The sequence below is a fragment of the Prionailurus bengalensis genome, chromosome D1 (genome assembly GCF_016509475.1).
Source record: "Prionailurus bengalensis isolate Pbe53 chromosome D1, Fcat_Pben_1.1_paternal_pri, whole genome shotgun sequence".
Lineage (NCBI taxonomy): Eukaryota > Metazoa > Chordata > Mammalia > Carnivora > Felidae > Prionailurus > Prionailurus bengalensis.
The window spans coordinates 35,826,061-35,838,002 of record NC_057346.1 but is presented as its reverse complement, the minus strand read 5'-3'; positions in this window follow the sequence as shown (position 1 = coordinate 35,838,002).

Genomic DNA, 11,942 nt, shown 5'->3' with positions numbered 1-11,942 from the left:
CCAAAATATCCAATCAAGAGAAAAAGGGGTATTAAAAAAAAGAAAAAAAGAAAAGAAAACAAAACAAAACAAAACAAAAAGGGAGGGAGCACTTCTCAATTTAATTTATGTAGCTAGAAAAACTCTAGTACAAAAGCACAACAAAGATATTTTAAGAATGAAAATAACAAATTATGGGGCTGGGGAGATGCTTGGGTGGTTCAGTCAGTCAAGTGTCCAACTCTTGATTTTGGCTTAGGTCATCATCTCATGGTTTCATGAGTTCGAGTCTTGCATCAGGCTCTGTACAGGCAGCATGGAGCCTGTTTGGGATTCTCTCTCTTTCCCTCTTTCTCTCTGTCTCTCTCACTCTTTCTCTTCCCCTTCCCCACTTGCACTGACCACTAAGAACTCTTTAAGATGTCATGATGCTTCACTCCCACTTGGATGCATGTGTACATACATACTTTCTAAAACTTGATAAATCCAACTGTAGGCAAAAATATAGAACAACTTGAACTCTCCTACATTACTGGTAGTAATATAAAATGAAACAACCACATTGGAATTTATCAATATCTTCTAATATTAATGTTAAGATGAACTTATACTCATGTTGACTGTAAAACAATATTACTAAGATATATTTGTTATATATATTGACATGTATGATAATAATAGCATCAAAGATATTCCTAAAATTGAACTAAAGTGTCTGAGGTCCATGGTATTGTCTACAAGTTAAATGTAACTTTAAAAAATATTTATTTATTTAATTAATTAATTATTTATTTATTTAGAGAGTATGAGTGAGGAAGGGGCAGAGAGACAGAGAGACAGGCATGCACACAGATAATCCCAAAGAGGTTCCATGCTCAACACAAAACCACATAGGGGACTCGATCTCACCCTGAGAGATCATGACCTGAGCCTATATGAAGAGTCAGATGCTTAACCAACTGAGCCACTCAGACACCCTAAAAGTAACTTTTAACACATTCTAATAAATCAAGAGTGTATGTTGTATTCTCTATGGTATATCCAAGAAGCTAAACAAGAGTGAAATTAAATGATAAAAAAAACCATTACTAGAAAAAGCAGGAAATTAAAGAGCACTAATACACAAATAGTAAAATAATAAATTAAGGCATAGGTAAATCAGTAACCTCATTAAAGTAAGAGGACAAAATAATCCAGATTACAAAAACTATCTGATTGGATAATATTTAAAAAGTTGACCATATACTGATTTTTAAGAAACAGACTTTAAATATTCTTTTTTTAAATGTTTGTTTATTTTTGAGAGAGAGACAGCATGAGTGGGGAAGGGGCAGAGAGAGGGGACACAGAATCCAAAGCAGGCTCCAGGCTTCAGGCTGTCAGCACAGAGCCCGATGAGGGGCTTGAATTCACAAACCGCGAGATCATGACCTGAGCCAAAGTCGAATGCTTAACCAACTGAGCCACTCAGGTGCCCCTAGGAAACAGACTTTAAATATACAAAGATATTTGAAAGTAAAATTATAGAAACTCTGAAAGCATTAATTAAAAGGAGACTAGCTGCCAGATAAAGCAGTCTTTCAGGAAAATAGCAGTACTACATAAAAGGAAGGATATTTAATAGCAATAATAGGATCAATCTATAAAAAAGGTATCAAAATCCTAAATGTATGCTTATACAAAATAACATCAAATTATATAATGAAAAATTTTACAGATATACAGAAGAAATAAGGTTAAAACCACAGTGAGACAATTTAATATAACTCATTAACTAATAAGATATATAGACAGCTATAAGTAGACATTCTAAACAACTCAATTAACAAGAACACATGGGATATTTAATTCAAAATTCAAGTACACATGGGATATTTAACAAATTGGCATTATCCGGCCATAAAACAATTTACAACAGATTAGATTATAAGTTCAAATTTGAAAGTTAAAAAATATAGAATATATTAGAAGAGACTATTTTCATGACCTTGTGATTGAAATGTTTTGAAGAGGACATTTATTATCAGGGAGATAAAAATAACAATTTACTACTAAAATTAAGAATTTATATCTCAATGCTGATCTGTAAGTCAAAGTACCTTGTAAAATAATATACAATATACAATTGAATATATTGTTTTAGTGATCAATGGGCTTTGGCTATTAAATCACCAACTTAAGCCTGAACTATATAAATCCTTTTTGTTTCCTCTACTGGCAAAAATAAATGGAACTAAGAAAGAACTGTTTGCAACAAATCACATGCTACCATTGCCTCATATGGGCACAGTTAAGTATATTTCCTTTATTTTTTAATGACCTATTGCATATATTAGAGAGATAGTAACATTTTGACCAATTCAATAAACTATAAAATTTAGCTGCAGTATTTGTCCACAAAGTGAGACTGTCATGCTGATCAATAAAAAAACAATGATGAATAAGTCCTTTATTTCTTCCTGTATGACAGTATATGAGCTTGCATGGTACAAGCAGTCAGACCACCCATTAAGAGCAGTTTTATTAATAGTACCTGCTTACATAAGGGTGCTTCATTTATCAACTTCATTGACTGCGACAAAATGCTTATGCCACTGGCAAAGGCTGGCTCAGCCAAGGGGCAAAGAAATAGCAACTGCAAGAAAGTCACTTAAAGAATTGGTCCTGCTTGAATCAGCCACCTTAGAGATGTCCTTAATTGTTTAGGTGAAGAAAAGGAATTATGGAATAAAAATTTTTTTTCATAAACTGGTATTCCTAATGATTCCTTATATAATTATAATTATATAAGTAGAGAAGAGAGGATCAAGTGTTATCCAGGTTTCCTGATTCATAATATAATTCAACAGAATTATTTGAATATCCTCAGCATTTTGATGCTAATGTTTGTTTATATAACCAAGGCAGAGTGGAAATTTGTTCCATATAGTTTATGAAGAATTCCTTGGAAAATTTGATGTCAACTCATGGATTATTTGATCAGCAAGATGTGGATTTGATTTAGTCTATTGTGTTGAGAACCATGGCATCCTGAGGTATGCATTCTTTGGCATCACATGATAAATGAAGATAAGAGTCTCCTTATTGCAGAATAATCAGTAGAAAGGCAACTTAATTAGGAAAGCATCTGTGTTATAAGATACATTTTAAAAATAAACCCACATTTTATTAATTTAGGAATATAGATAAACCTGGCACTATCAGTCCTATTAAATAGAAAACTATTCTACCTTAGCAGTTTTAAGAAATTTAGAAATTGTTTTTGTTGTTGCTTAGTCAAAGCTAAACTTCAACTCAGTATCTGTTCACATTTTTTAGCAATTTTCTAATTAGCAGGATCTTATTAGGTTTCAGTAAGCATATATTAGGTTTGAGTTTTCACTTTTCATGGATAGGAGGGAAACTAAAACCAAAACTAATCCACACATCATATATTTAATGAAATAAAGAAAGAAAATGCAAACTTCAAATTTAAGTGATGCTTATAGCACTTAAATTAACAAAGTCAGCTTAGAGTCCCACATGAAAAAATGTAAATGGCACAATTAATTGAACAGGTATATACTTTTAGTTTTATTTATTTATTTTGAGAGAGAGAGAGAGAGAGAGCATGCAAGTGGGAGAGGGACAGAAATAGAAGGAGAGAGAAACCCAAGCAGGCTCTATGCTGTCAGGATGCACAGAGCCTGACGTGGCTCAATCCCATGAGCCTTGAGATCATGACCTGAGACAAAATTGATGTGAATGCTTAACCAACTGAGACACCCAGGCACTCCAATTGGATAGTTTTAATATTTATATATAGAAATCTATGCTCTACAAATAAAAAAAAATCATCTTCTTTCTGATGTCTGATGATGTATTTTTTAAAATTTCCATATTAGACCACAAAGTAAATCTCAATAAATTTCAAAAAGTGGAAATAATCAAGAAAGTTTTCTCTGATCGGGGAGCCTGTGTGGCTCAGTCAGTTAAGAGGCCAACTTCCACTCAGGTCATGATATTGCAGTCCGTGAGTTTGAGGCCCGCCTCGGTCTCTGTGCTGGTAGCTCAGAGCCTGGAGCCTGCTTCTATTTCTGTGTCTCCCTCTCTCTCTGCCCCTCCCCCATTCGTGTTCTGTCTCTCTCTGGCTTTCAAAAATGAATAAATATTTAAAAAAATAGTTTTCTCTGATCATAGTGTAATGATGCATCCATCTAATTAATAACAAAATCAGATAGCAAATACACTAATAAAAAAAATTTTCATCTGAAATTAAACAAAATAATTTTGTTTTTAATGTTTTTATTTATTTTTGACAGACAGAAAGACAGAGCATGAGCGGGGGAGGGACAGAGAGAGAGGGAGACACAGAATCCAAAGCAGGCTCCAGGCTCTGAGCTGTCGGCACAGAACCCGACACGGGGCTTGAACTCACAGACTGCGAGATCATGACCTGAGCCTAGGTCGGACGCTCAACTGACTGAGCCACCCAGGTGCCCCTGAAATTAAAAATTTTAACTGTTGAGTAAAATTTCAGATTTCCTAGAAAAGAACAGTTGTGAAAACATTACATATCATAACATCTGGGATAAATCTGTTTCTAAAACAGCATGCAGAAAAAATGAAAACAAAATATGTTACTTTTGAGGGGTGCCTGGGTGGATTAGTCAGTTAAGTGTCCAACTTTGGCCCAGGTCACGATCTCATGGTCCATGAGTTTGAGCTCCACATCAGGCTCTCTGTTGTCAGCAATGGACCCTCTTTGGATCCTCTGTTCTCCTTTCTCTGCCCTTCCTCAGCTCTCTCTCTCTTCAAAGTAAATAAATATTTAAAAAGAAACTTTAAAACAATATGATACTTGTATAATGGATAATAATAAATGACTTAAGCAACTGAATAAAAATTTTGAAAAAAAAGAAAATAAACAGGAGCAAAATAACATTAATAACATTTGAATTAATAAACCTTATATCTAGTTTAATTTGATGTCTTTATTAATATTTGCAATAACTTTCTTTGTATTTTTTTCAAGCACATATATAAACATAAGACTTAAGTATGTCTTTTTTAAAGTGAGTGTTTTTTATTTGATATATTTGAAACTTCACGTATAGTCAAATTATAGGAAGTGTGATTTGTCTTTATTATTCCTAACTTTATTTTTAAAACTATTCTCTAACATACATATATACAAATCATGTTTAAAAAATAAAGGGGCTCCTGGGTGGCTCAGTCGGTTAAGCGTCCGACTTCAGCTCAGGTCACGATCTTGCGAGTTTGAGCCCCGCGTTGGGCTCTGGGCTGATGGCTCAGAGCCTGGAGCCTGCTTCCGATTCTGTGTCTCCCTCTCTCTCTGCCCCTCCCCTGTTCATGCTGTGTCTCTCTCTGTCTCAAAAATAAATAAACGTTAAAAAAAAATAAATTAAAAAAAACACTTAGGGATACTCAAATTGTTCATTGTCTCCATACTTCAATAAGTCCCAAGTCATGTCTGATTCCTTTCTTATTAACAGAAAAGGACAATATTTTGGGTCACCCCCTTAGCCTCCTGTTCTGGAGACTCTTCCCTCTGCTAGAAATTTACTGAAGTCAAGATGTCATCTCTGACCATGTATCTGTGTTGTACCAGGTCCCTAAAATTTAGAATTTTGAAACCCAGCCATGAGCCTAGATAAAACACAGGAGCACTGTGCTGCTGGGTAGGTAGATGGCTTGGATGCAGACAAGGTGAAGGCAGAGATACGATAGAAGTCTGGGACACAAGAGGGAGTCTGTTCACTCTTCTGTGAGGGCTTCCTAAAATGCGGCAGCACAAACTTCCCTCTTCAGGGAAGAGAGTGAACTGGGGACATTTTTCAACCCTTCTATCAGCACAAATGGACTTCAGTAAGTGGCATAACCCCCACGGTGGAAGCTTGAACTATTTACACCAAACCCTATACCCTTGCACTCTGCAGATGTCTTTTTAATTAGGGCAAGTGTTATTGAGAGCCAGAGCACCAATGGGCCCCACCCTCAGTAGACCAGCACAAACCCCCTGCATGCATCAAGACAGTTTTCCTTCTGGGAGTACATTTAGGAGAGGTGGCACTGCCTCTCACAGGGAAGAAGAACCAGCATTAATTAGCTGCCCCATTAATTAGCAAAGCAGCCAAAGCTCATGCTGAAGGCAGATAATTGGGAAGACAATTTTTGGCTGCTTTCTACCATAAACTCCAAGCCCCTGCACAATCATGGTACAGTGTTTCTGCGACAAATGGATGCCAGCCACCATTTGGCAAGATGCTCCCCCAGAAGGTCAATACAAGTCCATGCCATGCCAGGTCCTAAAATTTGGAGTTTCAAAGCACAGCCATGCACCTGAGATAAAACATAGGAGCACTTTTTGGCCAGATGGGAAGACAGCTGAAGGGTGTCACATATAGGCTGAAGGCAAGGAAGTGGCAGAAGCCTAGGACACAAGAGAGGTTGTTTGCTTTTCTTTGAGGGCTTCCTGAACAGTGCCAGGTGTGAACTCCCCTCTGTTAAAGAGAGAGGGTTGACACCACTTTTCACCCCTCCCACCATCACAGATGGACTTCAAAAAGGAGCGCAATGCCCACAATTGAGCCTTGAGCCCCTTACACCAAACCCCACCCCCTTATGTTCTGCAGGAGTATCTGTACTAGGGCAAAATGCATCTGACAGTCAGAGAAGCAGTGGGCCCCTCCCTAGATGACCAGCACAATCCCCTTGCATGAACCAGTTCTTCTGAACACAAACTACTGCAAAGCTTCTGCTGCAGTGGGAATAAGACCAGGCACAATCGGTCCTAACACACGAAAGACTGAGGCCTAGACAAAATACCAAGATGTTGGAATTCCCAAAAGAAAGAACAAGAAGATGGGGCTCCTGGGTGGCTCAGTCGGTTAGGCTGCTGACTTCGGCTCAGGTCATGACCTCATGGTCCGTGAGTTCTAGCCCTGCATCGGGCTCTGTGCTGACAGCTCAGAGCCTGGAGCCTGCTTCATATTCTGTGTCTCCCTCTCTCTGACCCTCCCCTGTTCATGCTCTGTCTCTCCCTGTCTCAGAAATAAATAAAAGTTAAAAAAAATTAAAAAATAAAAAAGAAAGAAAGAACAAGAAGAGGTCATGGCCAGGGAGCTAATAAAAAACAAACATGCAATATGCCTGAACCAGAGTTTAAAACAACAATAATAAAGATAATAACTGGGCTTGAGAAGAACATAAAAGAAACCAGAGAGACCCTTACTGAAGAGATAAAAGACTTAAAAACTATTCAGATTGAAATTTAAAAAGCTGTAACAGATGCAAAATTGACTGGATGTAATGGCTGCAAGGATAGAAGAAGCAGAGGAATGAATAAGTGATGTATAAGATCAAATTATGGAAAGTAATATAGTGGAAAATAAGAGGGAAAGAAAAATATTGGATTGCAAATGGAGATTTGGGGAACTCAGCAACTCCATAAAGGTTAATAGCATTCATATCACAGGAATTCCAGAAGAGAGGAAAAAAGGAGTAGAAGGTTTATTTGAGCAAATTATAACTGAAAACTTCCCTAATCTAGGGAAAGAAACAGACATCTAAATCCAGGAGGCACAGAGAACTTCCATGAAAATTAAAAAAGCAGACCAACACCAAGACATATCACAGTAAAATTTGCAAAATACACAGATAAGGAAATAATCATGAAAGCAGCAAGGGAAAAGAAATCCCTAAACTACAAGGGAAGATAAATAAGGTTATCAGCAGATCTTTTCACAGAAACGTGGCAGGTAAGAAGGGGGTGGCATGATATATTCAACATGATGAATGGGAAAAATATGTAGCCAAGAATACTTTATTCACCAAGGCTGTCATTCAGAATAAGAGAGATAAAAAGTTTTCCAGACAATCAAAAACTAAACAAGCTCATGACCACTAAACCAGCCCTGCAACTAATATTAAAGGGGACTCGTTGAGTGGGAAAGAAAGACCAAAAGCAATAAAGACTAAAAAGGAACAAAGAAAATCTCCAGAGAAAACTGGTACTTTATAGGTAATACAATGGAAGTAAATTCATGTCTATCAGTAATCACTCTGAATGTAAATGGACTAAATACTTTAATCAAAAGGCATAGGGTATCAGAATGGATTAAAAAAAAAGACCTGGGGTGCCCAGGTGGCCCAGTCAGTTAAGCATCTGATTGACTTTGGCTCAGGTCATGATCTCACAATTCATGGGTTTGAGCTTTGTGTCAGGCTCCCCACTGAGCATGGAGCCTGCTTGGGCTTCTCTTCCTCTGTCACTCCCCTTGGCCCCTAACAATAAACAAACAAACAACAACAACAACAGCAACAACAACAACAACAAAACTTATCTTTATGCTGCCTACAAGAGACTTATTTTGGACCCCAAGACACTTCCATATTGAAAGTGAGGAGATGGAGAAACATCTATCATACTAATGGACATCCAAAAAAGCCAATGTAACCATAATTATATCAGACAAAATAGATTTTAAAACAAAGACTGAAACAAGAGATGAAGAAGGGAGAATTATATCAAAATTAAGGGGACTATCTAACAAGAAGATCTAACAATTATAAATATTTCCGCCCCTAACATGAAAACACCCAAATGCATAAAACAATTAATAACAAACATAAGAAACTAATTGATAATCATATAATAATAGTAGGGGACTTAAACACCCCACTTACAACAATGGACATATCATTAATGCAGAAAATCAACAAGAAAACAAAGGCTTTGAATGACACACTGGACCAGATGGACTTAATAAATACATTCAGAACATTTCATGTTAAATTAGCAGAATATACATTCTTCTCAAGTGCACATGGGACATTCTCCAGAATGTCCCATGTACTGGGTCACAAATGAGCCCTCATCAATAAAAAAAAAAAAAAGATTGAGATCATACCATGCATATTTTCAGAACAAAATGCAATGAAATTTGAAGTCAAACACATGAAAAAAAAATTGGAAAGGCCATAAAAACATAGAGTTAAAGAATATCCTACTAAAGAGTGATTGGATTAACTAGGAAAATAAAGGAGAAATAAAAAAAAATACATGGAAACATAGAAAAATGAAAACATAATAGTCCAGAACCTTTTGAATGCAGACAGATGGTCGTAAGAGGAAAGTATATACCATACAGGCCTACCTCAAGAAGCAAGAAACGTCTCAAATATTCAACCTAACTTATACCTAAAAGAGTTAGAAAAGGAGCAGCAAATAAAGCCTACACCCAGCAGAACAAGGGAAATAATAAAGATTAGAGCTCAACAGGGGCGCCTGGGTGGCGCAGTCGGTTAAGCGTCCGACTTCAGCCAGGTCACGATCTCACAGTCCGTGAGTTTGAGCCCTGCGTCGGGCTCTGGGCTGATGGCTCAGAGCCTGGAGCCTGTTTCCGATTCTGTGTCTCCCTCTCTCTCTGCCCCTCCCCCGTTCATGCTCTGTCTCTCTCTGTCCCAAAAATAAATAAACGTTGAAAAAACAATTAAAAAAAAAAAAAGATTAGAGCTCAACAAATGACACACAAATAAAAAACAATAGAAGAGATCAATGAAACTGAGAGTTGGTTCCTTGAAAGAATTAATAATATTGACAAACCCTAATCAGACTTATCAAAAAGAAAAGATAAAGGATCCAAATAAATAAAATCGTGAATGAAAGAGGCGAGATCAAACCTACACCATATAAATACAGTTTTAAGAGAATATTATGAAAAACTGTATGTCAATAAATTGGGCAATCTGGAAGAAATTGATAAATTCATGGAAACATACAAACTACCAAAATGTAAAAGGACAAATTAGAAAATTTGAACAGACTCATAACTAGCATAAGGAATCAATATTCAAAACTCTTCCAACAAACAAAAGTCCAAAGCCAGACGGCTTCCCAGGGGAATTCTACCAGACATGTCCAAAACAGTTAATACCTATTCTTCTCAAACTATTTCAAAAAATAGAAATGGAAACAAAACTCCTAACTCCTTCTACAAGGCCAGAATTACCTTGATTCCAAAACCAAAGACACCACTAAAAAGGAAAATTAAAAGCCAATGTCCCTGATGAACATGGATGCAAAAATTCTCAACAAAATGCTAGCAAGTTGAATCCAATAGTACATTAAAATAATTATTTATCATGACCAAGTAGGATTTATGCCTGAGTTGGATGTGTGGTTATATATTCACAAATCAAGACACAGATGTCCACTCTCACCATTGTTATTTAATGTAGTACTGGAAGTCCTGGCCTCAGCAATCAGAAAACAAAAATAAATAAAAGGCTTCCAAATAGGCAAGGAAGAAGCCAAACTTTCACTATTTGCAGATAATATGATACTCTATGTAGAACACCAGAAAGACTCCATCAAAAAAACTGCTAGAACTGAATTCAGCAAAGTCTCAGAATATAAAATCAATGTACAGAAATCTGTTGAATTTCTACACACTCAGTAATGAAGCAGCAGAAAGAGAAATCAAGGAATCATTCCCTTTTACAATTGCACCAAAAAACATAATATATCTAGGAATAAACCTAACCAAAGAGGTGAAAGATCTTTACTATGAAAACTATAGAACATTTATGAAAGAAATTGAAGAGGATACAAAAAAAGGAAACACATTCCATGCTCATGGACTGGAAGAACAAATATTGTGAAAATGTCTATAATACCCAAAGCATTCTACACATTTAATTCAAGCCCTATCAAAATACCATCAGAATTTTTCACAGAGCTAGAACAAACAGTTCTAAAATTTGTATGAAACCACAAAAGACCTCAAATAACCAAAGCAACCTTGAAAAACAAAAGCAATGCTGGAGGTGTCACAATTCCAGACCTCAAGGTATATTACAAAACTGTAGTGTACAACACATTGTGTTACTGGCACAGAAACAGACCCATAGATCAATGGAACAGAATAGAAAACCCAGAAACGAACACACAATTCTATGCTCAACTAATTTTCAACAAAGCAGGAAAAAATACCCAATGGAAACAAAGACAGTCTCTTTAATAAATGTTGTTGGGAGTACTGGATAGTGACATGCAGAAGAATGAAATTGGACAACTGTCTTACACCATAAAAAAAACAAATTCAAAATGGATAAAAGACCTAGTGTGAGACAGGACACCATCAAAACTTTTTAGTAGATATGTCACTGGAGTCAAGGGAAACAAAAGCAAAAATGAACTATGGGAACTCATAAAGAAAAAAAACTGCCCAGCAAAAGACAATCAACAAAACTAAAAGGCAGCTGAGGGAATGGGAAAAGATATTTGCAAAAGACATATTTGATAAAGGCTTAGTATCAAAATCTATAAAGAACTTATCCAACTCAACACTCATAAAACAAATAATCCAATTTAAAAATGGGCAGAAAATATGAATACACATTGATCCAAAGAAGACATGCAGATGACCAGAAGACACATGAAAAGATTATCAACATCACTCATCCTCAGGAAAATACAAATTAAAACACAATGGCATACCACCTCACACCTGTCAGAATAGCAATATTAACAACACAGGAAGCAACAGGTTAGGTGAGGATGTGGAGAAAGCTGAATCCTCTTACACTTTTGGGATTGCAAACTGGTGCAGCTACTCTGGAAAACAGTATAAAATTTTCTCAAAAAGTTAAAAATAGAACTATCCTATCATTCAGTATTTGCACTACGAGGTATTTCCTCAATGAATACAAAAATACTGATTGGAAGTGACGCGTGCACCCTGATGTTTATAGCAGCATTAACAACAATAGCTAAATTATAGAAAGAGCCCAAATGTCCAATGACTGATGAAGAAATAAAGAAGATGTGGTATAGATATCATTCAAAAAATGAAATCTTTTCATTTACAAAGACATGGGTGGAGCTAGAGTGTATTAAGCTAAGCTAAATTAGCCAGTCAGAGAAAGACAAATGCCATATGATTTAACTCGTATGTGGA